Source organism: Hyperoodon ampullatus (genome assembly GCF_949752795.1).
Source record: "Hyperoodon ampullatus genome assembly, chromosome: 20".
Lineage (NCBI taxonomy): Eukaryota > Metazoa > Chordata > Mammalia > Artiodactyla > Ziphiidae > Hyperoodon > Hyperoodon ampullatus.
In genome coordinates, this window is record NC_136933.1 from 24442594 (window position 1) to 24460257 (window position 17664).

Sequence of the window (17664 nt, forward strand, 5' to 3'; positions counted from 1 at the left end):
TTTTCCCAGGGGATGAAGGCTTTCCCACAATGTCATCGATAAGACAATATCCCAACTGAAGTTGCAGCTACAAACGTGGGTGGCATGCACCCAGGCCATTTTTTTTTTCTCCAAGTCTCTGCAATCTGTTTCTTGCCATCTGCTAGGATGCTGGTAGAACCGCCTCTGAGTCAGAGCACCCCTTCTCGAAGGAAGATGGAATGATGGTCCACTCACCACGTCCTTACGCAGCCACAAGCCATTCCAAGGAGGGCAGCCTTGGAAGCTTCGAGCTGATACAACCACAACACCGCATTACCATGGAGCTTCCTGCGCAATTTTTAGGAGAAGCACAGTAACAATGGGGATGAATCTGATTATACGCCTGATTGAAATAGCTCTCCTCCAAAGAGCTCAAAGCCTGTGCGCATACATTGCCCCACTTAGCCTTTCAACGTACCTGCGAGACAGTAAAGGGTGGTATTATTACACCCGCAGTACCTATGAAAACAATCCCAAATCACTGTGTTTCAGAAGCAAGGTTACATGTCGTGTGCTGCTGGCACAGCCCTTTCATAGTGGACAAGGCAGTCTTCAACACCCTCCTAAAATCAAGAACACTCCGAGAAGCAAACCAGACCTCCCCATTTTTATACGGGCGCAATACAAAAACACTTACGGACAGATCTAAATGCGCCAACAGGATGTGACATGTAGGAAGAAGACTTAAGACTCCCTTCATATTCAAAATAAAGAGACAGCGTCTGAAAAATAAGTAACACTTTAAAAATCTGAGCAGTAACATTCACAGCTTACGCACACGTCTCGGAACGAGCTGTTCTGAAATTTTTAGGTGTTAGGGTTGATTCCAGGGTTTTCAGCGTTCTTCAGGCTTTCACTGAAGAAGCAAACAGCAGAACCACAAAGATGACTGACTAGTTTCATGAGAGCAGATCTGAATTCCAAAGTGTCAGATACATAGATATTGGAGGGGGAGAAAACACAGAATTAAAAAAAAATAAGCAGATGATCATGGAGTTGTCGGGACCAGAGCCATCAATTTACGTGGGTTTATCTTGTTTGTTTACTCAGCTTTTGGCAAAAGCAGGCCCCGTACCCTAGCAACAGCTATATCATATGCTTCTTAGGTTACAGCATACCCAGCTTCTAATTTTAAAAACCACCACTTCAGCATCTGAAAGAGGCCCCTTTTGTTATTAATGTTAAATACGCCTTTCAGGTCTCTGACGCATAGCTTTTGTATTTCTTCCTTATATTTAAATTTTTTAAACACACTTGTGTTTTTTTTTAAGTACACATAATGTTTATACATATTCTAGAATCTGACGATTACTCTGCCTTTAGGGTGTATGCTTTAGTATGAGCCTAAACTGAAGATATTTCCAGTAAATAAGTGATCTTGAGCAAGACCCAAATGGCTCTCCTTGATGCCTTGCTGTCTTGGTATAAGTTCTAGTTTATCCATATGATAGGGTTTTTTAAGCTGCAACCCTTCGTATTACATTATTGCATTCAGATATGAGGTACAAATTTTTATCCTCACGAAAGTAACTAACTTGGATACATAAGATCCACTATCTTTCTATTATAAACCCGTATTCCTGTAGTGAATTACAGCTGCACTTTTTTTCTTTTTTCTTCTTTTGTATCGAATGTTTCATAAGAAGAGCTCACGGTCTGTCAGAGAAATTTTCCAAATGATAACTTATTACATAAGGAATTCATTTTTTTTCCCTAAAAAGAACTGGGCCTGAGGTGGTAGTTACAAGGCAGAATAATCACAAGCAGATGTAAAAATACTTACACAAAGTAAAAAAATAATAGTAATAAAATAAACTTCATATGTTTCACTCCTTTAAAAAAATGTCAGCTACAACAAGCAGTAAGTTGGCCCCGATTGTCATTAATTGCCACCATTATGTGTTGCTGATGGCTCCTAATGGCACTATTTTTCCGAGCAAGGGTTTTCGATTATTTTTCTGGCACAAAAACCTGTTCACACATACCACAATGTTCTCACACCAAAACTGAAGTGACTAGGAGATTAAAAGCAATTAGCGTAATTTTACTCCCTGGCATGGGTCCTGAAAGTAGATCAGGATACACAGTTTTCAAGGTTCAAAAACTTTTTCCAGTTTAGCAATTTGAAAAAAGAGCAGGAAACGCCTATCAGAAGTACTGAAAAAAAGACATGCCCTCTGAAGGACAGCCAAGAAGAGGGCAAAGAATTCTTAGGCCCTGAAGGGATTTCATAGCCCTTAAAGGGAAAAAGAGAGTTGAAAAAGAAAATAAAAACACCCAACAAACCGTGGGCACACCTGGAGCACCAGATCTGACCCCGAGGACTAGAGGCCATGGTTCCCGTGTAAGGGGGACATCTCCTCTTAAACCCGGGCAGGAATGGTGCCCACTCACCAGAATGATAATCACTTGGCCTCGCATTAGATAAAACAGATAAGGAATCAAAGAAACACAAAGCTCATAAATAACTTTAGGCAAGCATTAAACACGCCACATAAAACCAGTATCTGCCTTGTTTCTAGGTCTGAAGTTTAACTTTCAGGATATAATCATGTAAGCTTTCAAGCAAGAACATTTCTGCATTCAACAAACTCCATGAATGTGGGCTTGCCAGGGGAAGACTAGCTGGAAATAATAAAAACTGTGAAATAAAGGATACTCTTATAACACTGTAAATCAACTATACCTCAGTTAAAAAAAAAAAAAAAGAAGGGAAAAGAAACAAGTATGGTGCTATTAAAATTTTTTGAAAAAGAATCGTCTTAGAAAGTACACTTTTATATTTTTAAGAATAAAGTTCTATCAACAAACAAGGTCTTGTTAACCAGCAATTCCACTCTTCATGTGGTAATAACTGAAACCCTCCCTGCTCAGTGAAACAACTGAAATTCATAATTATTATGTTGAAAGTCTTAGCACGATGGAAATGCCATGAGGATCATAATCGTGTGATACATGACTATTCAAAGAAAGAGTCTTAAATCTCTAAAGATTCTTATTATTAAACAGTTTACTCTCATTCTTATAAATCAAATATGTACACAGGTGTTCTTTGACTTCAAATTTATAAACCACAATCTGCTGTAGAATGCACTGTCCCAAGAAACAAGGTTGTAAATGGTGATGCACGTCACAGTCCAGAGTACAAAAAGCCAACATTACCCCTCATATAGGTGAAGAAATTACTAATATTATGAGAGTATTAATGTACTACTTTGGTGAGCCAGCCCACCATAGGCATTTTAATCATACTATGGCTCTAGCACTCGAGTTCTAGTAAGTTATATAATAGCATTATGGTTTGAAGATACTAGTACTATACTATCACAGCTGCATAAAGAATGAAATAGGTGTGGGTAGTTTTGTCTAAAAATTTAGTCACTATTTTAAATGATTTTTTTCCTTTGGAAATATGAGTTCTGAGCTGCCCCAAATCGACTCATAAACAAATGTTGGTAAAGATTCCCATGTCACATTATGGATTGTCTGTTTAAAGTTGTCCTCTGTTAATTAGAAACCCATTCCTTGGTCCTGACATAATAACGCCTGGAATTAATACATCACAAAAAAAGAAGCAAGGAAAAGCAAGCCGTCTCCAGGATTCCTTCAGAGGGAGAGGAATGATTTTTAAATAGCTTATCAATGTTTTTCAAATGCAGGAAAACTTCCAAAGAATGGTCTCTTAAGTAGCTTTAAATAGTCACTGATTGTTTCTATTTATACAATTATATAATCTAATAAGCCTGTTCAAAAATCCGAAAAAATAACCCTAGTCCAACTTTTATCCAACTAATCACAAAATTTTAAATTAGTAAAGCCAAAATTAATAGAGATTGATTCTGCGTTAGCAAATTAACAGCATGATAAATTACTGTTCTAAGTATTCAGACTTATTCATGCCGAATTTCACCTCTACTGATTTAATCTAAGGAATGAACACATTTCCTATTTTCAAACTGTGGAATCAGGTGGTATATAGATACAGTAATACAAATTACCTCCAGCGATGAAAATATAACTTAGCAAGTTGAAAAGGTGACACATTATAGTTTTTAACCTTTCATGGGATTCCTATGGCTACAGTAAAAAAGAGCTTAGAAATACCTACCTTAGGAACATCTGTTTCTACGCATCAATCTATATGCGCCATGGATAACAGACATGGATTAGGAATAGCTTTCAATGATAGTCAGTTTCTAGCCACTTTTAATAACTTTGACAGTATTTTTAAGTAGTGGATTCTGTCTTCTTTATTGTTTATTTTCTTTCTTTTTGGTGGCAAAACTGTTGTAAGACAGCAGAAGAGCTTGCTTTCTTGTATTTGTCATCGATATTGAAAACAGCCTGCATCACACTGTACTGGTAAACTTTAATTTCACTAACCAGAACCTTCACATAGCAAATAAATACATAATCAGTGTTTATTTAGTTGTTTAAAGTTATAGAAAATCATCTGAATTTCATCTGTTACCATGAGGAATAATACCAACGTCAAATGAATCTGGGGAAATCCCTCAAACCCCAAACAAACCCCAAAAGATTCAAGGGTAGTCACTGTATTGTATTAAAGACATTTTCATGGACAAGAGCAGAGAAGGGGGGGAAATGGCTTACTTTTAATAAATGGGTTTACTCTTAACAAAAGGGTTTACTCTTAATAAACCAGAAAATTCAGTTAAGCCAGGCACCTTATTTCCGCTCTTTTGAGGTTTTGCTACATCCCATAAGGTCTTGAATTGGAGGGAAAGACTAGCATTGCTGCATCCAGGGGAGAAACTGAGCATGTGAGTCCTTCTCAGCCATCAGGATCACAGCACTGCTGTGACACGCCTCCCTCTAGTTTACTTATCAGTTCCTTATTTCCCTAAGCTTTTCATGGGCACCTGGGCCACCTTCACCTCAGGGAGGACATTCATCTTTGGAGAAGGTTCTGCCACCTCACCAGCACACCAGGATGCCCTAGTGAGGTTCAGATCTGTCTTTTGTTAACCAACCAGTATGTATAGGAAGGCCTTAAAGAAGGGATCGTCCACGGCTATCTGGGATTCTAGCGTCTTCCCTAAAAATGTCACTACACTTGACTAGCAAAATAGTCTCTGTGATTTACTGGCCTGATGTCCAAATGTTTTCTTAACATTTCACCCCAGATGCCACGGAGAGGCTGCAGTTACGGAGATAATGCTAAAGAGACGCATTTAGGGGAAATACAGACTTACCGAGCAAGTACCCAAATCCCAGACATCGGATATACTCCAGTGTTTGAGAGGCATATTAATTTCATTCCCTATCCTACAAATTGCAAACGACACGAATGAAAAGCTGAAGGAGCTCTGATTCCTCCTTCTGCATCCCTACCTCTCCGTGGGTGCTCTAGTGACACGTGGCACTTTGTGACAAATTGCTCATTTACCCCACAGAGAGTAATAGGTAAATCCCTATCTATTGCCCTCTGTGGGGCTGTGAGATATCCAGAGGAGAAGCTATTTCCCTCTGTATCTCCTGAGCTCAGCACAGAACCTGGACCAGCAAAGGGGCTCAGTGAACATCAATGGACTAAAAGTAATGGCACAGGCCAAGCACTAACTATATGGGACAAGAGCCTGGATGGGAAACATACCCCAAGTTCCTAAAGGGAAATCTGTTCTTGGGATGACAAAGGACAAGTAATGGCCAGTCCCACTGTAATGCAGGATCATGGTTGGATGGGCCACTATCCTGAGAGGCTATGACCTTTCTCTATGCTTTTAATGATGATCAAGAAGGAATTAGACTTATTCTCTGAAAGTTCACTTGGTGCCACTGCCCTCAGTCCCCCAGCTCAGGAAGAGGCATGTCCACCCTTCACCATGCTGCCCTTTTCTCCTTGGGCTCTTGGGCTTAATAAGTTCTGTTCTTTCACCCTCTCTTCCTATATCATATTTTTGAAATCATTCTTTAAACCCTCGGTAAACAGTTCTTGCTAAGTTGTTTTTTTTTGTTTGTTTTTTTTTTGCGGTACGCGGGCCTCTCACTGTTGTGGCCTCTCCCGTTGCGGAGCGCAGGCTCCGGATGCGCAGGCTCAGCGGCCATGGCTCACGGGCCCAGCCGCTCCGTGGCATGTGGGATCTTCCCAGACCGGGGCCCGAACCCGTGTCCCCTGCATCGGCAGGCGGACTCTCAACCACTGCGCCACCAGGGAAGCCCAGTTCTTGCTAAGTTTTAAAGGCAATCTGGGAGTTTCAAAATCAATCAAAATTTTGGTGGAATTTCCTAAAAAAGTGCTATCTGGAAATTAAAACGGGAGGTTTAGAGAAAAACTGTTTTCTAAACACTTGAGGGACTGACCCTTGGAATATGTACAGAGTGAACACATTCCTACCTTGATTTACTCTAAAATTGACACAAAGTTGTTTACAGGCAGCTGTAGAAATGAAACACCGTGATAGAAAGTTTAGCCACTGATTCCTTGACACATAAAATAGCCCCCGCTCGTGGAAAAAAGAACTAGAAGCAAAAGATAGCTTTTCGTTCTCTCCTCTAGTTTGTACCACAGATAGCAAACGTGAGGACGAATTGCTTCAACTCTAGACATCATGATTTACAAAACAAAATACACTGATCATTTCATATACTTTATGGAGACTTATATTACCTGCCCCTAACTATCTGTGAGCTAATATTTTATACCCTTTAAAGTGAGTGCAGAGTCTCAGTCGATCAAGACTGCAATAAAGTCTAATTTACAACCAAATCAGCAGTCCAAATATACGGGTTATAAGAAAACAAACTTCAAAGATTTCTACTACTGACAACCAGAAGGCCCAGGTGATTAAATGTTTACATATGCCTAAATTTTGCTCTATTCCTAGATTTCTCAAGTACAATAATATTAAAGAAAAGTCAAATGTAAAACTTAGAAAGAGCAATAAGAAGATGATCCCAAAGAAGGTGCAAAATGCCATACAATGAAATAATGTCTTTCTTGGTGCAAATAATCTGTTAGATTCTCAACCCCCTTTTGAACAGGAAAATGTTTCATTCAACAATACAAAAAGAGAAAAAAAATACCGTATGCTAACACATATATATGGAATCTAAAAAAAAAAAAAAAAAGGTACTGATTAACCTAGTGGCAGGGCAGGAATAAAGACGTAGACATAGAGAATGGACTTGAGGACACGGGCGGGGAGGGGGAAGCTGGGGCGAAGTAAGAGTGGCATCGACATATATACACTACTGAATGTAAAATAGTGGGGTTTTTTTTCCTGATCCAAAGAGAGATTTATTAAAGTCGGATCTGAGTGTGAAGATGTTTTAGAAATATATCAATTGACTTGGTTTGCTTCTATTTATCTTTTTTATGTAGGCACAATAGTGATACAATAAAACCACTGTCTAAAGTCTAAAAAATAGTTAGCTAGTGGGAAGCAGCCGCATAGCACAGGGAGGTCAGCTCGGTGCTTTGCGATGACCTAGAGGGGTGGGATAGGGAGGGTGGGAGGGAGGGAGACGCAAGAGGGAGGGTATATGGGGATATATGTATACATATGGCTGATTCACTTTGTTGTACAACAGAAACTAACACAGTATTGTGAAGCAATTATACTCCAATAAAGATCTATTTAAAAAAACACTATGAGAAACGAAAGAGAAATCTTACAAATCAGATATTAAATTCAGAATGAGAATAACAATCTGATTCAAAACTCACAGCTGCTCTAACATTGTCACCATTGAGCACAAAGGCCACTAGTCACACCTGAAGTGCTGTCAAGATGTTGGGCTCAGGTTAAATCTGATTCACAGACAAAACTAACAGGGGGAAGAAATGTAAGCTCCTTTACCCTCTGTCCCTCTGTTAGCGATGCTTATGCTTGTGCTAACAGGAAACAGTGACAAAGTTCCAAATGGTAGTAGCTTATAATCTGGAAAAAACCCATCATTCTATGAAAATGACAAAGAGCACACCAGAAGAAATAATACAAAGGTGAATCTAATCTAAAGATAACATTTCTTTGGGAGATCGGCCTGTCCCTGCTCTTCGTGACTCCGCAACTTCCAGCAAAGTTCTGCGAGGTCGGGTCATCCTGAGAGGAAACAGCCCTGGTCCTGAATCTCTCTCAAGAGTCTGATCCTGTAGCCAAAACCCTTTCTCTTACTGTCCTGTGTGATGGCTTCCTGGAAATTTAAAGCTGAAATCCTTGTACTCGTAAGAAACAGTGTCAAAAAAGTCAAGTAACATGTACAAGGTCCCAGAGCTCATCTGAGTCAATGCCAAAACTGAAACTCACTTCTCCCAGTTTCCAAGTCACTCCACTTAACTGTACCTACAAACCAAGTCCACCTGGCAACCTTTGATGTCATTTGTATTTTCCACAAGGATTTTTGGGAAGGAAAGAGATAAACTTAGTGGGAAATGCATCACTCCTATCTGGAATATTAGTTAAATATATATATATATGTTTCTTTTAGAAAAAGATGGCACTAGCAGCATCTTTCTACACTGTAGTAACATGAAAATTATCTGAGGAAAGGTAATATGATGGAGCGTCTACGTGCACAGACTGCAGACCTTGGGTGCCTGGGTTCAAATCTCAGCTGTATCATTCCTATCGCCGTGACCTCTCTCTCTTTCGATTCCCTCATCTATGCTCTGGAGATAAGAACACCAGGGTCTACTTCAGGGTTTTACTAGGAGAATTAGATGAGTTTGTATTGATATATGTCTGGTATATAGAGCATTAGTAAGTGTTATGAAACTGTTAACTATTTTTATCTTGAAGGGAAGTGGTATAGGCATAAAATAAATACTGTAAGGACGACCCAGTAGTTTTTATGTAAAAAAAGCAAAAGCCTGAGAGTTCCCCAAATACAAATTGTTGCCGTTTTAGAAACACTAGCAAGGGGCTTTGAAACATTAAGCAAAAGAGCAGTTAAATGAAAAGCAACAATGGTGGTCCGGTGGGTAAGACTCTGCGCTCCCAATGCAGAGGGCCCGGGTTCGATCCCTGGTCGGGGAACTAGATCCCACATGCATGCCGCAACTAAGACCCGGTGCAGCTAAAATAAATAAATAAACAAATAAATATTTTTAAAAAATACAAACACATCATTGCCTGGGCCCCTGCACTTAGACAATAACTCGGGTCTAATTAGGAGGGTATCATATACACCAGCTCCCTCCCCCGACATCATCTTTCTCTCCATAAATCATACAACGTGCCTGATTAAAACAGATGGCTCTTAAACCATGCCTGGAAGCTCTGAAGTCGGAACCATCCCACGCAGAACACCAGGGGGAACAGGATCTTAAGAGCGTCAGAGTAGGTTCACCATGAAGGACATTCTTTCCTCGCTCGCTGTAATACGATATCTTGGAGGCTGCCGGTTAGAGACACTGGAGAGAAAGACCGCGAGGGGGATCGGCAATCGGGCGTTCAAGTTCAAGGCCAGCTCATCTTCTAGGAGGGGCTGAGCTCTTGTTATCAGAGAGTGAGTCGAGGTGTGGCCCCTGGAAGGTGGGTGGGGAGCTGAAGGCACCTGCACCACCCACGAGGGGCTGAAATGGTCCCCTGCACGCACATCTTTCTCTCCCCACAACCAGGCTGCAAGTTTCCTCGACTCCTGATACAGCACCCAGGGCTGCTGGGAAGAACTAAGAAAACTGGACCCGTGGCGATCTCATTTTTCTCATCTGCAGTCAGCTTCCACCTCCATTTTTCCCAAAGTGATCGCATCACTCTCCAGTTTAAACTTTGTTCCAGTGGCCGTTGCGTGCCCACGTGGTTCAAAGCCTTCACAACAGGACTCCCCCAAACCCCACCTTGGTCTCCACAACGTCTCCCCATGCAGCCTACACGCCAAGGTTTCTTGTTTCTAGGCGTCAGTTACACGATGTTTTCCCTCTGCTTGGAATTTCCTTTCCCTCCTCTCTGCCTTCCGAATTCAGAATTCATCTTTCTTCTTAGCCTAAATCACTATTTCTTCTTCGGTGACTCTTGTTCTTCGCATCCCTTACGTGACTTGTATCTGCCTTCCTATAGCCCCCCATGCCACCCTACATTAACCATCCTCAATTCTATATTCCTATCCTGATTTTGGGTACAACTAGCATGGCCTTTTGATTAAATTGTGTATATCTCCCCAACAGACTGTGAGCTCATTTAGGGAAAATAACAGTGCTTTGTATTCACCCTTCTACGTGCTTAATATGTTTGCTTGTTGTGATTTCTACAGCAACTGTTCGTTCCTTTTCTAACGCCTCTGCCCACCTCATCAACCAAGAGGTAGGTAACCCAACAATCCTGACCCATCCTACTCCTAGGATCCAGGAAGAGAGATGAATCACCAATCTTCTAAACAAAATACAAACTATCCTTTTGGATATGGAGTTTCCACTGTGTGCAAAGCTCAGCGAGAGATTTTACACACACACACACACACACACACACACACACACACACACACACACAGGGTTTAGCCCCAAGGAGCAGAGAGAGCATATATGTGATAAACCACAAGTCAGTAAACATTCATAACACAGGCAGGCCTCGTTTTCTTGTCCTTCACAGATACTGCGTGTTTTACAAATTGAAGGTTTGTGGCAACCCTGTGTCGAGCAAGTCTATCAGTGCCATTTTTCCAACAGGATTCGCTCACCTCGTCTCTGTGTCACATTTTGGTAATTCTCGCAATATTTCAAGCTCTCTCATTATTAATATTTGTGATGGTGATCTTTTTTTTTTTTTTTTTTTTTTTTTTGCGGTACGCGGGCCTCTCACTGTTGTGGCCTCTCCCGTTGTGGAGCACAGGCTCCGGACGCGCAGGCTCAGCGGCCATGGCTCACGGGCCCAGCTGCTCCACGGCATGTGGGATCCTCCCGGACCGGTGCATGAACCCGCGTCCCCTGCATCGGCAGGCGGACTCTCAACCACTGCGCCACCAGGGGAGCCCTGTGATGGTGACCTTTGATGCTACTATTGCACAATGATTACGATTCGCTGAAGGCTCAGATGACGGTCAGCATTTTTTAACAATAAAGTATTTTTCAATGAAGGTATGGACATTGTTTTTTAGACACAATGCTATTGCACACTTAATAGACTACAGTATAGTGTAAACATTACTTTCACATGCGTGTAAACATTACTTTCACATGCAGTGGGAAACCAAAAAAATTCCTGTGACTCACTTTATTGCAATATTTGGAACCGAACTCACAATATCTCCAAGGTAAGCCTGTACTGGCTAAAGGTGAGGTACGGGTCATAATAGCTCCAAGAGAGATTCTTAGTGGATTGTTTGGTCAGTAAAGTCTTCCCAGAGGAGCTGGGATTTGAAGAACTGTGATGTTTGATATAGGTGCAGAAGAAAGAAAATAAAGCATTCCAGATTTGCTAGGAAAGATCATTGGATCCATGGGGAAGACAGAGGGAATATCATGAGAAGAGATTAAACCCAGGGACATGCAATGTTTTTCAGGAGGATTATAAAACAATTGGTTTTACTGGGACAGATAATCAAAGGGGTAATGGGACATAATGCTGGAGAAATGGTTAAGGAAAATATAGGTCGAGGGGTTTGGGTTTGATGCAAAGAGGGATGTGCAGAATAACATTCTTACAAGATGCTATTAAAGGGCTTGAGGTAGAGGTTCAGTCGTTAAATAAGTTAGGAAAATACTGTTCTATCTCCCTTCTGGAGATTAACAATGTGTATTAGAATATTAAAGGCACGGAGAAGTCCTGCAGTAAAAAGCCCCATTTACCTCTGTGTTTCTTCATATTTCAAAATTTTTTGTTTTGAGAACCTAATTTAAGAAGTGCTGAACTCCAGGCAGGGTATTAAAACAAAGTAACATTTTTAAAAAGTGTGGACCACAGAGTTAAGAAAATGAAGAAGACAACACATATGGAGCTTGAGCTAGGAAATGGGGAGAAACACAAGTGTTAGGAGACATGAAAATCTCTGAGGAATTATAAAGTTGAAGCTAGAAGTGAATCAGGCACTTTCCCACAAACTCTGCCAGAATTCAGGAAGGTTTCTGTGAACATCTATCAAAAACATTTCCTGCAACTTCAGATAAAGTTGTGTAAATCCCTAGGTAAGAGCAAGAAAAAAATTAAAAGAAGAGGAATCTGTATGCCAACAGGTACAGAAGATTGCAAGGGATCTATAAATGGACTCTTTTCTATGTACATATACATCCCCGTAGATAATAATCCCAAATCAAAGCCATGCGTGGTTCAGAATATTTATCTCTTAAACCAGATAAGACTGGCTCTGGCTTTGACATCCTAGTATCCAGAAGTACAAGCGCATCACGGCACCATAGTAACAGAAATGCTGTGAGTTCAAAGGGCAAAGTAATTAACAGGAGTGTTCAAAACAGAAGTGGATTTATGATTTTCAACACTTTGGATCTCCGTTTGTCCAGGTTCTTCATGCTAAGCATATGGAAGTGCTTTACGAATGTGGTTTCTAATCCTTTCACATGGAGAGGAGTTTTAGGCTCACGAAATAATTGAACTCTTTCAAGAGACCATTTAGTAAACACTAAATAGCAACTCTTCGGGCTGGTATTTTCCAAAAGGCGTTCCGAGAACTGACCCAGATGTCAATGGAGGCTGCGTATAAAAAGCGGTTCTGTAGCCAGGGGTGGGAAATGGCTGGGTTAAAGTATTTCATTACTGCAGAACTTCTCAGAGCCTTTACAACATTTTACTTTGGGACTCTCCAGGGGGAGGGGGCACTGTGCCCCATGTCCACATTTCCTCGACAGGGACCCCTTCTTTCATGAGCACTGTCTGTGATCGATGCTCCACAGATAACCTTTTGGGAGACACAAGAGCACCTGGCCCCTGCAGGAGTTAACTGGATTCTTAGGCAGGAAGATTCTGAGCCATTACGACATTACCAATGCAAACAGGAGGATGGCTGTGCTCCTTGTGTGGTAAGGAGTAATGCAACAAGGCTTAAGGCCTCACAGTGTCGATCACAGGACATGATCAGACCTTTGGGTGGACCTTACACAGTGGTCATGCGGATCAAAGGAGACCCTACATGTGAACGTGCTTTACAAAAGGAGAACGCGTTACCCAGCGTTCAGCAAGACGGTGCTGTGGGGACGGCGTGGAAGCGATCCACGTTTCATCTCACGCACGGCACTGACGACAGATGACCTTAAGACCCATTTCAGTTAGAACAAAACCCAGTTTCCTCCCATAGTCTATCAGGCCCTCGCGATGTAGACTCTGCCTCCTCAGGGACCGATTTCTCATTCCACGCTGGCCTTCCTCCTGCTCTTCAGACATCCTCCAGACCCCAGGCTTCTCCCTCCACGGGGGCTGCTTCTCCCCAGGTCTTCCCAAATGTCACTTTTCAAGAAGGGCCTTCCCTGACCCCCCTTTCAGAAGGATCCTCTGGTGGCCATTCTCCAGCCCCTTAACCTGTCTTATTTTCTTCACAACACTTTGCAGTATCAGAAAACATCAGATTAATTTATTCATGTATCTTTTTGCTGTCTGGCTCCTGCCTCTAGAACGTAAGCTCCCTGAGGACAGGAACCCTGTCTACCTTGTCCACTGTGGTTTAGTGCCCGGAATCTAGGAGACTCTCCCTAAATATCTGTTGAGTGTTAGAAGCTTAGGGAAGTGGCTACTTGGAGAGAAGGGAACGGGGAGTCAGGCAGATGGGGAGGGATGAGGAGGCCTCTGGGATACTGCTGACGTTTTCGTTTTCGCCTGGTTGGTCGTCCCCTGAGTATGTCTCCACTTTGTGATAATTCCTCGAGCTGCCAGTGTATATTTTGGCTCTCTTTGGGGTCTTGAATTGAACTGTTTTTTGACGTATTGGTATTTATATCATCATGAATACAGGAATACTGATAATTGTCCCTATTTTTATTTTTATTTTATTTTTTTTGCAATACGCGGGCCTCTCACCGTTGTGGCCTCTCCCATTGCGGAGCACAGACTCCGGACGCGCAGGCTCAGCGGCCATGGCTCACGGGCCCAGCCGCTCCGCGGCATGTGGGATCTTCCCGGACCGGGGCACGAACCCGCGTCCCCTGCATTGGCAGGTGGACTCCCAACCACTGCGCCACCAGGGAAGCCCAACTGTCCCTATTTTTGAGGACCCACAAGGAGCCCTACAATCTGCTAGGCACCTCATCTATGTCATCGCATCAAAGCCTCAAAAAAAACCCTCAAGTGATCACCACGACTCACTTCACAGATGAAGAAACTGAGGTGCAGAGAGAGAATCAGTAACTTGTTCATGGTCACACAGGCAGCGAGGAAAACTGGGATCCCAAGCCAGTTTGTTCTAACTGTAAAAGTCACATGTGTTCTACTAAACCCTGCTTGGAAGACACTTCTAAAATCAGGACTGGTATCTTGAGGTGTCCTTATCTTTCCCCAGGACCTTCTCTACCTGGAGGCTGTCACAGGCCAAGAGTAGCTGAGTACTCTCCTTCCCCCTCACCTTCTCGGGTCCTGTGAACTTCACAGCCAGGGCGACTTCACCTTTGCATCAAACACACCAGAAATGGTCTAGACGGGTGCAACGGCAGGCAGTGGGCAGGAGGGGCACTGTTTGCCCCAGAGCAGCAGGGTGAGGCCCTACCAAGGTGACAGGATGGCCCACTCTCATCGGGGGGTTCTCTGGACTCTCCAGGGTTGGGGGGCAGCTTCTTCTCTCATCCGGGAGCTCAGGTCTACTCCTGAACTTGAAATCTGACCAAGTTCTGGTGTTTCTCCTCATGGCACTTAGAACTTCCTTGGAAGAAACAGTGCTTCTAGTTAGGAGAGATCTGGGGAAATTAGCGGCCTGGGGAGAAAATACACTTTGATAGTTTTTCCCCCAAATAACGACTCGCATCATTGGATTCGTGTTCCATAACAACGGAGGAGGATCTGTTTCTCCAACTAGTGGGTCACCTTGGAGTGATTAACGTGGCTGCCAAAATATAATTCCTCGGCAAATGACTAATGGTAGCACAGACAAGTCTCTACAGGAAGAAGCCTTGGCAGGTGAGCCCTGTGGGAAAGGCCCTCACTTACATCTGAGGAAACTCAGATGGAAATGAAATTGTTTACTTTTCCTTCCACGTGTCTGACAGATCCCCCCAGTTTCTATGGGGCTTATTATAAAGGTGTCAGACCCTATCAGAAATTTGATGGCAGCCACACATTATCAAATAAATAAAAAGAACACTCTTTTGTCCTACCTTTGAAGTTTTCTTAAGTTACTCTGAAAAGCATCCCCCTCTGCCAAGTTTCCTGTTTCCTGCATAATGAGATACGTTCTAATTAGCATATCACAAATATTCCTGATCTTCTTTACAAGTCCGGATACATTTTTAAATGTTTCTTTTAAAGTACATCAGGATTTTTCACACTCTGTAAAGAAGCAGGAGAATTAAAGCAATGTGTCAGCTCAATTCTCCATTTCTTTTTTTTTTTCTTTCCTTTTTTTTTTTTTTTAAGTAGGATGGAGGCACTGGGCAATGGAGAGGTCATAGGACTTGGAAGCCAGAAATCCTGGATTCTGATTTTGGCTGAGCTGCTGACTAGCTGCATCACATTGGGCAAATTGCTTCACCTATGACGGCCTCAATTTCCTTTTCTGTAAAATGAAGAGGTTGGACTAAATGGAAAATCCCTCACAATTTAAAACACTGTGATTCTATTTGTGAAGCTTGAATAATTCCTTGTCTCCTTATTCAAAAGCTGGAGTGAGTTATTTTCTTTGAGTTAAAAATTCACAGTGAACTAAATACAAAATGGGTACAGACATCAGCAAAAAGGGATGTGATTTTAAAAACACAGATATCTAATTGTAGAATTATGTATTACCTTTGAACAGCAAAAAGTGTTTTCGCTTCTTCCCCAGAGAGGTATAATTATAGTTTTGCCTAGCTTTATTTTTATTTTTATTATTATTATTATTATTATTTTTTTGCGGTACGTGGGCCTCTCACTGTTGTGGCCTCTCCCGTTGCGGAGCACAGGCTCAGTTGCCATGGCTCGCGGGCCCAGCTGCTCCGTGGCATGTGGGATCCTCCCGGACCGGGGCACGAACCCATGTCCCCTGCATCAGCAAGCGGACTCAAAACCACTGCCCCACCAGGGAAGGCCTGCCTAGCTTTAATATGTTGACAAATGTGTAAACACACACACACACACACACACACACTCTAAACTGCCTTTATATGAGTGAATAAAACTGACATGAACTAATCCTAATAAAAGAAATACTGAGATGAAGAAAATGAAGTCTTAGACATCATAAAGGCTTTCTAGTCTCTTGCTAGCCTGGAGAAAAACAAATCCAGTCAGTTCAATAAAATAAGCTGGATTGCCCAGTAACATCTGGGTTTCCAGATTTGACTTATAATATCAAAATCATAAAAACACAGAACTTGATCTTGGTTTCTATCATGACTTCCTGGGGAGCAAGGGCCAGGCTGCTTCTCTGTGCTTCACCATTTAATTGGCCTGATGAAGACTGTCTGGGTGGATTGAGAGCTCCCTGCAGAGGCCCTTCCCCGCCTGGACCTGCCGTCTCTTTTTCACCACGGCCATACCCACACCCACACTCCGGCTCCCTGCCTTCCTTCCAAGGACTGCCCATGGCGCCCCATTTGGCAGACTTCTCTCCCCCATCCTCTTTGATCACCAGCTTAACTTGGTAAGTTCCTGGCGCACTTCAAGACTAGCTCCGAAGTCACCCCATCACAGCCCTTTGCTGCCATGGCACTATGGTCCTGCCCTATTGCATCTGTGTGTTGACACAGCTGTCCCCCACTCTCCCTGTGGGAGCCGGGGCTCGGAGGGGCCTTGGTCACGTCGGTAGCCCCAGGACACTGGACAGCAGTGAAGGAAAAGAGAGAATGGACGGGGGGAGAAGCAAGGTGCTGAGCGAGGTGCTGGGGACATGCCAAGGACTGTCCCTCCATCATTCTGGAGGTCCCTCCGTCCTGCAAGATGTACCATATAAGGGGTTCTTGTATGATAACCTCCAAAATGTGGTTTAATCTTATTCCTGATGAGGGAAGGAATACTGAAGATGAAGTCAGAAAAACCACCCTATATAAAGAGGAAGGGGTGTGTGTGTGTGTGTGTGTGTGTGTGTGTGTGTGTGTGTGTGTGTGTGTGTGCAGGCAATAGGAAGCCACGGATGGTCTTCTGCACGGAAGAATAGCAAGAATGAAAAATGCTTTAAGAAGATGACCTAGCAGTGGTGTACCAATGATTGAAATGGTGTACAGATTAAAGTACAAATTATTTCAGCCATGAAAAATTATTACAAATAGGTGCTTCCCTGGCGGCGCAGTGGTTGAGAGTCCGCCTGCCGATGCAGGGGACATGGGTTCGTGCCCCGGTCCGGGAGGATCCCACATGCCGCGGAGCGGCTGGGCCTGTGAGCCATGGCCACTGAGCCTGCGCGTCCGGAGCCTGTGCTCCGCAACGGGAGAGGCCGCAGCGGTGAGAGGCCCGCGTAGCGCAAAAAAATATATATATTATTACAAATAATTATATGTACAGACGTTGGAGAACGAACATATATAGACTAAATACCAAAAAAAAAAGTAGGCTCCAAAACACTATACAGAATAGAATCACAGTTTGTAAGATATTTTTCACATTTTTACATATGAGA

At 42.7% G+C, this 17664-nt stretch overlaps 1 protein-coding gene across 1 annotated transcript in view; it reads right to left on the reverse strand.

Annotated features, from left to right (window-relative positions):
* The window catches only part of STOX2 (storkhead box 2), a gene marked incomplete at both ends in the record, with an annotated part of 196403 nt that overhangs the window by 126175 nt on the left and 52564 nt on the right, over positions 1-17664 (reverse strand). The gene's annotated exons all lie outside the window — the stretch shown is intronic.